The sequence below is a fragment of the Alligator sinensis genome, unplaced genomic scaffold (genome assembly GCF_000455745.1).
Source record: "Alligator sinensis unplaced genomic scaffold, ASM45574v1 scaffold118_1, whole genome shotgun sequence".
Classification (NCBI taxonomy): domain Eukaryota; kingdom Metazoa; phylum Chordata; order Crocodylia; family Alligatoridae; genus Alligator; species Alligator sinensis.
Genome location: NW_005841850.1, coordinates 4,890,622 through 4,902,654, shown reverse-complemented (window position 1 = coordinate 4,902,654; position 12,033 = coordinate 4,890,622). Strand labels below are relative to the sequence as shown.

The 12,033-nt window shown below is 43.8% G+C and overlaps 1 protein-coding gene across 6 annotated transcripts in view; it reads right to left on the bottom strand.

The window, feature by feature from the left end:
• Positions 1-12,033, bottom strand: part of RAP1GAP2 (RAP1 GTPase activating protein 2) — a 318,047-nt gene that overhangs the window by 134,136 nt on the left and 171,878 nt on the right. The window contains exon 1 of one of the 6 annotated variants that reach the window (XM_025210789.1): positions 4,876-4,946. The exons of the other annotated variants lie outside the window; for them this stretch is intronic. The gene's annotated coding sequence lies outside the window, so the exon portion shown is untranslated. Of the gene's footprint in view, positions 1-4,875; positions 4,947-12,033 lie in introns of those variants that run through there. 6 annotated transcript variants of the gene reach the window in all.

Genomic DNA, 12,033 nt, shown 5'->3' with positions numbered 1-12,033 from the left:
GGAAAGAGCACAGCGCTGGTTTTTAAACTTCACTGGTCCAGGATCTTGTCTGCTCATATGAGTGGGTGTCAGAAAAAGTAAAAAAAGAGCAGACGACAAGCATCCTCCTTGAACTGTCTTTTCTGCAGCAGCAATAAAAGCTTAGGAAGAATCAGCTGCTTTGTCACTGGAAAGAAAAGCTTGTTTCTCTCTCTACCCTGGAGCTCTGCACTTAGCTACCACCATTGGCTGAACATTTTTAGCATAGCCAGATATATCCAAGCTATGCCATGATTCGCATTAATACATATTATGCCAGCTAACTGCAGGGCAAGACTAACCACCAACAATGGAAACCTCCCTTGGTAAAATCATTCCCTAGAAACAGTAACTAAAGCCAAGGCAGATTAATCAAAAGACCTCCTGAAATCAAAGTGGGCAATGGGGGATAATTTTGCTCCGGTGTGCCTTTGATTCAGGAACATCTAAACATCAAGGTTGTCCCAGTGTCCTTTCATACCATTTATTTAGAAGAACTAAATAGAAGAACTATTGTCTGGATAAGTGAAGGTTTTCAGCCCTTGGATGGAATGAAAACTAATGTAGGAAACTTTTGAGCAGAATAAGGGCACAGTACCCTCAAGGAGGTTCAAGGAGATGAGACACTTGGAAGGACCTACGGTAGTTGAGAGTAGTCAGGAACTCACGTAGGTGTCTCCTTAATTCCAGGCAGAGTCTGGGTGTTGTCAACAAAGCTCTTGTGAAGGAAATCTGAAGGTATCCTCTGGGTTAAAAAAAGTAACCACTCATGTGGAAAAGACTTGGAGTTAGTTGTCATGTTAACAAGAAAGCAAAGTTTAAAAAGCCTGTAGCTGCAAATGCAAATTCTCATGGGAGCACTGAATATTCATCTTGCTCAGAAGGGGCTTGCTCCTTAGAAAAATGCTAATCTCATCGGCTGAAGAGTACTCCTAAAGTCAAATAATGTGCACTTGCCATCCTGCTTTATTCCGCCAGACAGATTACAGGTCCTTGAGTCGCTGTTTCACTCAAAGCCATGTGACAGCAAAACAATGAGAGGATTAATTTGGTCCCAAAGAAAACATTAAGGGAAGCAACAGGATTGCTGCTTATTAGGAGTGAAATGGCAATAGTCTTCAAATGCATGAAGGGGTGATGTAAGAAATTTTTCTTCATGTTCACTGGAGCTAGGACAAAAAGTAATAGGCTTAAATTGCATCAAGGAAGATTGAAGTTGAACAGTAACACAAAACTTTCCAGCAGTAAGGACTTATGCACTGGATGAGGCTCTTTACGGAGGCTCCAATACTGGAGATGTGTTAAGAGCAGGTTAGATAAATGTCGGTCAGGAATGGTTTAGGTATAGTTTATTCAGTCTTGCAGAAGGGAGATGGACTTGGTGACCTCTTAACATCCTTTACAGAATTGTTTTCTATGACACTATGGACCCAAGGAGAAGGAGACAGGAACTCCTGAATACAAATGGTGGCTCTGCCACAGATGCATCATGAGACCCTGGAAGATCACTTAACCCCTCTGCCTGCTGGTCACCCTGCCTAAAAAGTAAGGACAGCAACATCCACTGAAGCTGGGATGACAAATGTCTGTTTTGTCCTCATGCATCGCTCACATACTGTGGATCTGCTTCTACTCCCCACGTGGCTTCATGAAATATATAGCCACAGCTCCACATGAGGGCTTTATTAATGGGGTGATAAGACAGTTCAATAATTTAACTTGTGCATTAGCCCATCTCCGAGTGAACTAAATGTGCATACAATTAGGTCTTGTGGTGTAAATCAAAGAGGAGCGCGTTCACAGCAGTTTATCAGGTAGACAGCCAGATAGTGTATTTGTAAGGTAAAGTGACTTCAGAGACTCAGCGTATCCTTCATTCCCACACATGTTCAGAGATCATACTGCTCGGCCCAACATCAGCATTATACTTGAATAACCTTCCTCAGCCCAACAAAATTATTCTTGATGCTCAATTGTGTACAAAGGGAAGCAGGCCCCCTGACCCCAAATACACATGGACTTAGCTAAGGACGGCATGGCAGCCTCAAAGTTAAGGAAGACAGAAAGGTTTTCAGAGTCTGGAGGTTGAATGCTGAACTCTGAAAACAGCTTGCTCGTTGTCTGGGTCTCAAGAGGACTACAGACACTGGCACCAACATCAACACCATCCCAGAAGAGTCTGACTCAAAAAAATCCCTTCTCCTCCTCTGCTTCAAGTCAAGATATAGAAATCGGTTTTGAACCCTGATGGTCAAGATAGATGGAGACCTTCCAGGAAGCCAAGCTCATTTGGTTTATGTACCAAACAGGAAAAGAGACTAAGAAGAGTCCTAAAAAAATAAATTTAAAAAAATCACAGAACCTAAGCACAGATCAAAATCCTGGAGTCTATGTTGAGTCCATGTCTGGTGCTGTGACTGAAGGCACCTTACTTTGGAGATGTGTTAGTGTCAGGAAGCAAGACTAAGAAGGGAAACTAGGAAGTACAGTTTAGCAGATTGGGCACCATAAGGAGATAGAAGCCATCTCAGTTCAATTCCTGGCTCAATCACAGATTTCCTGTGCACCTCTGTGTCCTCTCTCTGTGCCCAAAATCACCACCTGCAAAATTGGGATCGCAACCCCCTTACTTCATAGGGGTCGTGTATGGATGCAATCCATTAAAGAGCACAAGGTGATCAGACACCATGGCAATGTGTCTGAGCCAATGGACATGCTGGGAGGGCCTGCCCTCTCTAATGCACTCCGAAGTAGCCTATGGAGTTACCCCAGGACCTATGCTTAAGCCACAATGGCAACCAGTCTCAAGGGAATAATATTGTCTACCTTGTACAACCTGTGATTGAAGATCTGTGCCCAGCTTTACTGAGCTGTCTGATTGCACGCTACCAGTCTGTCATCTGTTTAGGCAACAAAATGCCACGCTCCCTTAGAGCAATTAGGAGATAACGCATAGCTTAGCTCACAGCCCCTACCAGACAATGCTTTTGAATAGTCTGCTGCTCCCCTTAAAAAGTGCAAGAGTCTCAATTACATGCCTTGCTTAAATGCACTGTTTGATGGGAGTACATTAAACAGAGGTGTAATTTGTCGAGTTAAAACACAGATATTATCTCAATGACATCCCCACAATGGGGAATTTGCTGAAGTCAATCACACTCAGGAATCTATTGCCTTTCACACATTTTTCCTCATCATTCTCTCTGCATCTGAAAAGCAGAGGGCAGCGCCATCTGATAGCTAGAAGACAGACTTGGATATCTGGCCTTCGAAAGGCCCCTCCTCCCCTCCACCTTGCAGGACCCATGGATCTCAAGATCTTCAGAGATCAAAGAGCAGTGGGGATTAATAATGAAAGGGGTGCTCTCAGCTGCACTTCCAAAGCTACTTCTATCACCTGCTTCCCAGGAAAGACGCATGCAAAAAGGAGGGTCCCACTGAATAGTGAATGCCCTTCTGCAAAGGGAGCCTGCCTGCGAATTCCCCATAGCCACTGCGTGGTGCATGTTCTTTCCAGATCTCCTCTCCAGCCACAGCCAGGCATTACATGGGGTCTGAAGTGGGTAAAGGTGCCATGTACCCATCTTCCTCCCCTCAGACAGAGATTTTGAAGAAGAAACAATTGAGCCCCATCATTATATGAGCTGCAGCTCAAACGTTCACAGTTCCCCACTGAAGACCAGAACCCAACTCAGCTCTCACTCAGTGCAACTTCCTATGCAACAGCAGTAACGTGGTAAGACAAAGAGGGCAAAAGGGAAAAAAGCACTCTCTTCTCCCTGCCATCTTCACTTGGACCGTGCTCAAGAAGAAATTAATGGGAAACCACTGTCTCATTTCTCTTTCTGACACACATACACCCCTACACCTGCACCTTGATCACCATCTCACAAGACAAACTATTCAACCAGTTTCTTCCACTGAAGTCAATGGAGCTGTGCCGAGATATACCTGGTGTGAAGCCTTTCCTATCTCCTGCTTTCAGACTGAATGCAGCAGCCATTTACATTTTCATTAACACGCTCTAAAAAAACAGAGGCCAGTGATTGCAATATTTCAATTTTTCCTTATCAATGGAAAGATTGCAAAGTTCAGCTTTCCAATTTGGCAGAGAATTGGCCCTGAATTGCTTGTACAATGCAGGAGCTGTCACAGTCCATGGCGTGTGACACCAGTAACATTTGGGAGGAATATGAAGGGACTCTGTGTGAAAGGAATGACCTTTGAGTCTTTACGGAGATTTCATAATACAGCCCTAACCTATTCAAGTACCTGTCAACCCTCTACATACATCGTTTAGGTAGGAGTCTGAGACAATCTGGGTTTTTACAATGGATGCGAAATTCTGAAATACCAAGTGAACTCAGACAAAATGCTAGTGTTGTTGTCTGTCCAGGGCATGCAAAGGCTGCAAGATCTGAGCCATGCTTTGTAAGCTCAGCTGAACTAAAATACCGGAGATGCAAGAGGCTATTTCCTAATGCATCATTCACTAAGAAAGGGCCTGCTTCTCTACTTACACCAGTCTAGTTCCTCTAACTCTGTGAGGGATTTACTGGGTGCAGACTGTATTTCACTGCTAGAGGTGGATAAAACAATATTCTGTCCTTCAAACCCTCTTCTATGAATCTAAAGCACTGACTTTAGAGGCAGAGTGCTCCTAACATAGGCAAATAACCCCACCAAGCAGAATTAAACACAATGTTCATGGATTACAAGGAACCAGCCATCAACCTATCATTATTTTATATCATATATGGACCACTAAAGCAGCTCTGGGTGCCACCACCTGTTTTCTGTGTCTTCTTGAGCTGCCTATATTCACACCTGCCACACTGCAGTCCAAATCTCACTCACCTTCCCCATCAGCAGAGCCCTCTTCAATTCAGCGGGATCATTGTCTTCAGAAAACACAGCCAGCTTCGGCACCAACCTTGTGTTCTGCACAGCAAACTCTTCAGTGCTGTTCAGTCATGAGAAGGTTTAATACCCTGAAGGGTATTTCAGGGAACCCAGCTAGACATCTAGCTGATTGCCAGGGTTAGAAATACTGCTATCTTTGTGCCCCATCATGCAAACTCATCTACACAGGAATGTAACACAGCGTTACGTGGAATCATGACATAATGCTTCTTTTTCACTCCTTACCCTGCTGGTTAATAAAGGCTGTTATTTAGGAGACATAAGAGGCCTGATATAAATCCCAATGAAGTTGGATTTGTCCCTGGGGTGGGGTGAGGGGAAGGGAGAGGAAATTTAACCTGTAATATTTTGTTTAATAACTTCTATAAAGCAAGGAGGCTAAACAGAGCTGCCAGCAGCTCATGCAACGTGTTTAACAATACAGGAAATGTTTTTCTTTTCTGTTTTAATTTTTTTGTTTCCCGGCTGAAATTGATTTTTTTTTTTTTTTAAATCATAACTTTTCTGAAGTTTTCCAGCTGTGCAACATTTGATTATTCCTGCCTGTTCTTTCAATACAGAAAAACAGGTGAGCCACAGGTATCAGAAGCGCTGCAGTGCTTTGATTATTTCTCATTGAAGTTAAAGCTTTACTTTGCTTTATGTGTTGTTTTTGATATCTGCTTCATTAACCCATGTGAAAGCTCTCCTTACACGCTCTGTGACAGATCCTGTATGATGTGCAGTGTATTGCATCACCCAGTATAGAGCATACATCTTCCACAACGGTTTCCTATGAGACATATAGCTGCTCACCCCTCAGAAGAGCTTCTCTAATTCCAGTCTAGGTCATTTATGAACAACCACAAGTATTTGTTCAGTACAAGCTTGAGTTATGCCTCAGTGAAGGTAGTAGAAATAATAAGTTGTATCCCAACCAGATTGTCCTATATATATATATATATGTACATGCATAGTATTTGCATGGCATCTGGGAACTTGAATCATGGACAAGCGCCCAGTCATTGTCCTGAATGCTAGAAAAAAGTAGAACATAAAGTCATGACAAAGGAAAGGAGCCTTAATTTTTGACTGAGACATGTAGGCCCCGTTGCAGCATTAATAATTAAACAATACTAACAGCCTCCTACCAACTTCAATGATCTCTGTATCAGGGCCAGTGTTCCTGTCTCTGTACCTCTCTCACCCCTTCCCTGGATCCTGTTTCATAATTAAAGAACAAAAGATATTTTAACAGCCCTAAAAGTTTAATCAGGACACAGCTGCCAAGCTGCAGTATTCATATGAACTTGGAGACACCTACAGCTGCAAGGGTGATAAAACACTCAGTATTAACTTATTTCCTTCTAAAATAAAAGGGACCATCTCTTTTATGGTACAGGTACCAGGAATTTCACTCCCTCTCTTTCATGCTCATCCAGGAGAGGACTGCCTTCCCCGCTACATGGAACATTTTCTGAAGTATCCAAAATGGACATTATTTTTTCAGTTGCAGCAAAAGACAATCTGTTTACAACAAAGCATTTCCCTCTTCAAAACCAGGAGATTTGGGAGCAAATATCCATAACTATATGGCATCTTTATTGCTGCAGCCATTAAAAAAAAAGCACGTGCACCCAATATTTGCTTTCAAAAGGTTGTTCCTCTGTCAAGCAATCTTCTTTTTTGTTGTCTGCAAACAGCACTTACTCTGACACTATAAATCCGGTGGGTGGAAAAGAGAGATACACAAACCAATACAGTTTATTACTTTGAAACAATGTTAAAAAGATACACAAGAGATGAGGCTAAGTCCTTTGGGCAGATGTAACTGTGGATAATCTAGTCTTAAATACATGAGAGCTGTTTTAGTAGCAGCAACACATTTGTACCATATGGAACTCAAGAATACATGAAAGCAGAATGTTTCACTGAATATCTTCCAATGCCTCTTTAAGACATACTTTGTATTCCAGGAGCCCAATTTATGGCTTAAATTTCATAATTGGGATATCTCACTGACAAAAATTGTACCTGGACCTTACTGAGAAGTTGCAGAGAAGAGCATTAAACAAATACAGGACCAAATCCCAGCTGCACGGATTCAGAAGAGTTGTTACCAAAGCCTAAAACAGTTCATATAAACAAGTCTTACCAGGTTAAAGCTTCAACACAGTCTTTAAAGCCAAGAGCACCTTTCTTTTTTCTGCTTGCTCTGAGGAAACTGCTCTGAGCACTTTGAATGGGCTAGAATTACTCCACTAATAGTTTGGCTTGGGCGTTTTCTGGCTTTGAAGGCCAGCTATGATAAATGTCCCTTCTTATGAAGAAATGGATGATCCAGCATGTTTACCAGAGATAAGGGAAGAAATTAGGAGTGGCTAGATTTTGCACAACCTCAATCATGACTTGGACTTGCCAAATCATAGCTGACCCCAAACCAGGTCAAGGGGGTCAGATAAAGGGCCTTGGTATTGTCCCCGCTTTAAGCGAGGCGGTCTGTGCCCCTCGGGGCTCTCCAAAACCCTCCCAGGCGCAAGCATTCAGCTCCCACGCAGCCTTCATCTGCTCCTAAACACCCTGCTATCTTTCATTAGCGCACTTTACATTTTGTCCATTTGCTTTATCTTTCCGCCGCCAGCTGTCACTTTTCTGTTGTGCCTCCATTCATCACCGTCACGATACTCTGCCCTTCCTCTCCTGCTCCTGATATCTAGTTCTCAAAGTCATTTACACACACTCATTAATCTTTATAACAACCTTAAAATGTGCTGCCAGGTCAGTGCTGCCCTCATTTTATGTAGGAGGTGGGAATGAAAGCATGGAGAGGTCAAGTAACTTGCCAAAGATCCCATATGGAGCCTATGGCAGAGAGGAAGCCAACCCAGAACTGCTAATCCCCAGGCCTGTGGCTCTTACTCCTACTCGTGTCCTCCCTCCTTTTGCTGTTTCTCTTCCAGTGCCTTTTTCTACAGTGAAAACAGAACCACATGCAAGAATTATGCCAGGCAGGACCACAGCTCCGCAGTTCAATGGCTTTCCCTGGCTCACAAGTGAAGCAGTTTGCACTCCTGTCCAAGGAATTCAGTACATCTCTCTCTTGCCCTCAGCTTCACTGGCCAAACCTGTGCTTCACATCTCTCATAAAGGCCCTGACCCAAACCTCACTGAAGTCATTAGGAAGAATCAGGCCCAAAAGTTTCCTTTTGTACCCTGGGAAAAACAGGGTTCCACCCCAGCCAATCCAGCTTGCACAGATCCATGTCCAGAAAAGCACTTGGGCAGACATGGACCACCAAGTCCAACATCCAAACAGCAGGGGCCTACCCCAAGAAGCACATAACGCTCAAGACACATCTGCCCACAGAAGAGCTAGATGCCATCTAAAAAGAAGACATGGCTCAGTTTGAGGTGAGAAGACAGAAACCAAGGTGCTGAAGAAAGAATGTCCTCTGACATTCACTGCAGAGCACCACGGGCAAGGAGCAGGGTCCTCAGGTTTCTAAGCAGGGAGTTGCTCACGCTCCCAAATGGATCTTGATTTTGAGCACGCATTTTTGTATCACCCATGAACTCCGGGCACAAACCAGGTCACCACGACATTAGATGCTACGCAATCACCGAACGAAAGGCTGGTTCTTATCTCTAAAGGGCTTCCAGTCTAACAAAACTGTCTCCAACCTGTCCACAATTATTAGGGGTGGCTATTTATTGGAAGCCCATTTCTAGTTCTTAGTATTGTTGCCTTTCAGACAACATTCAGGAAGGGAAAAAGCTAAAGGACCACCCAGCAGCTCCTAAAGGAATAAGGGAAAGGAGAATGAATGGAGAAAACGCTTATAGCCCTGATTATGCTCTCATTTACTCAAGTGTAAATTAGACCTAACTTCATGGAAATCAATAGATCTAAGAACAGAAGCCAGCATCAACAAGGCTCAAATCCATCCCTATATCTTGCCATTGACTCCATCTATGTCAAGAACTGCATCAGCGATGTACAAATGACAGCCATTAACTACCTTGTTTCCCATTGACGATGTAAGGAAATTAACATTAAAATGCTTTTGTAACAGTCGTAGTTTGAACTGTCCCCAGTGCACGTGTCTTAGGACTGTGCAGGAGACAGTTTTCACCTCTGGCAAATCTCTGATATCCCACAATGCTTCCTATTGTACCTAGAGATGAAACCAGGACCTTTAAAAAGGATTTTGCAGAGAGAGAGGCCAACCACCAACAGTCTAGTACTTAGGACAATCACTTGGGGTGGAAAAGACCTGAGTCCAAGTCCTGTTCTACCAGACTCCAGTATCCCAGCTGAGTGCCCTAACCAGCAGGCTGTTGGTTATTATATAGTGTGTGTGGGTCAATCTCAAATTTTTAACAGAAATTCCTGAAAGTGAGAAATCTCCAGTGAAAATTCCATGGGAACGTACCAAGCTCCATGAACAATTTCTGTGGGGATGAATTGAGGTTTTCTAGTGAAAATCTTCATGAAACTCCCAGTTGCTTCTAACATGCATCTTGCATCAGTCCACCTGCTAACCCAGAGGAGTGAATAGATCACGTGAGAGCATCCAGCTCTTTTCGAGAGAGATCAAAACATTAGGATCCATTTCAAGCTGTTTAGAGGCCCCACAGATAATGCAGGTAACACAGGTCCTGCCCACAGATGCCACAAGTGAGACATGCCAGGTCAAAACATTAGAGGCCTTTGCTAGATCAACTTTGAGTAGGTGATAAATAATGGTTTTATCACCTATACATGCTGGGCTGAGCTTTCACTTGGGAAGATTATGTTCCCATTAAATGATAGCTTGTGTTGGTGTTTGTTTTGTCTTCTAATGGCTGAGACTACAAAATCAAAGATATATTTCATGGACCAAAACCTCAGGTAGTACATGTGGTCATCATTCCCCCGAGAGACTATGCCAATTCATAGCAGCCGAGGATCTGATCTGTTCGTTGCCTTCTGCTTTATAATGAGTTTCTAAATGCCAAGTACATTTTTAGGGCACAGAGGCAGCCACTGACTGCAGGCCAGGTCTTCAGCTGATATAAATGTGTATACCTGTACTGAACTCCACAAAAACTAATGTCATTTTGTACTACATATGGATCTCAACCCCTGGGGTAAAGACTTCCACGTGCATCTCTACAGTCCATTGCTCTCATCTCAAGACCATTCTCCAATGTCCTGTTGCTAATATATTGGACAGATTCTCCAACAGTATGAATGGGGGTTATCCTGATATACCAACACGGGCCCATGGATACATTCTCAAGAGCTTTGTGGGGATGACGGAGAGAGACAGGGAGGATAAGAAATGACCATTTTTTCCTTCTGTCCCTTCCTTCTAGAAACAGCCTGTACAATTGCTATCACAACAGGGCTTCTAAATCTGCTTTCCCTGCCGTGGCCTTTCATTTCCCCAAAGGCAATGCAAACAAGACATCTTCTTTAGGATTTACATGGTGCCTCAAAAGAAAATGAGCTCTTATGCTTCTGAAAAATCATTTTGCCCATGAGGAGAAGGAGATACGATCAATGGTTTCTCTTTTTTTTCTTTCCAAATAAATATGGTTTTCAATGTTGTTTCTGCACTTGAAGACCAACACCCAGTATTTTTCTAACCAAGACATCTGCTACATACTGTGATCTTGGTTGGCTCCTGTGTTTCCTGACAAAGTAAGATCATTGTGTATTGCTTCTGCTCAGACTGCTTCATTATATCTGTGATAATATATTTGTGGTCCAACAGCAGACACATATGGGATACCTAGTTGCTTCAAATTATGTTGGCCACCAAACAGGCACCCTAAAAATATCTTTGGATGAGTCACCCCAGCACAGACCTCTATTCATCTTATTTACTTTACCTCTAGATTTCTGTCACCTTGGGTGATCACGGCCAGGGTTTGAAAAATAGTAGCAATTTATTTTTTCTCATTGCACGTGTATGGCAGGGAACTCATTCTCCTCATTTATTCCCTCTGTGCAGCTGGCTGCAGCAATAGCAGTGAAGCATCTCCTTGGAGGCAAAGGACTCGTTTGCAGAAATCCCCATTAAAGCCTGCAAACACAACATTATATCTGTAGTGCTTAGCAATGTGTGCAAGCTAATTAAGCTGCAGAGTGGACCCGTAAGGTAAATATTATCACCCCCACTTTACAAATGGGGAAACAGAGGAAGAGAGGGCAAGACAGTTGTCCAAGACAAATCAATGAAGTCCTGGCAGAGGTTGGGATTCAAATTTAGAAGATTTCCAGCCAGTCCTTACCCTTCCAGAGCATCTTGCACCTGTGCCATGCTGAGCGATCAGACCTTGACGATATGTGCATCCAAAACTCATGATCCTACAAGCCTTGCTTAGAACTGTCCCAGGAATAGCACAGACCTGATTCGGTCCCCACTGCTGCCGAAGTTATTCCAGTGGTATGCCAAGTATTACGCAGGACTAAGCAAGGTCACAATCACACTCATTTCTAGCCCTTAGGACTCAAGCCAGTCACCATACTTCCCCATCATACACTGCATTGGCACTGAGTACATGGGGGCTCGAGGGCCCTGGCCCCCCTCAAGAAGATGGTGGTCAAGGCCCAAACCTGAGGAAGATGTCATAAAATTTCTATATCATTTTATGCTGTAAAAGATGGATTCAGTTATGTTGAGCATGCTGGACATAAGGTGACGTGCTTAGGAATGACGGCTGAGGCCCTGAGCTAATTACCAGGAATCTGGGTTTTCTGCTCATTGCAGAAAAGCACTGATTTTCTCCTTTACTGAAGAAAAACACGGTTTTCTCCTTTAAAGGAGAAAAATGCAGAAAACGGTAGGTTTGCCCTTGCAGGCTGGCAGAGTTTCAGCCTGCAAGGGGCTGCTCAGGGCTGGGGGGAGCAAGGAGGGTGACCGGAGGCAGGGGGTGTCACATGCCTATGCGCGCACACATGCACATGGCAGCCAAGCAGCAGCGGAAAGCGATTCCCAGAGCTCCCTCCAGGTAGGTCTATGGGGGTGAGGGCAAAGGCAACACATGGGGAGGGTCGGGGGGGGGCACAGGCAACGCATTGCAGGGGAGCACAGGCAATGCGGCAGAGAGAGGCGGGGGGGGGCG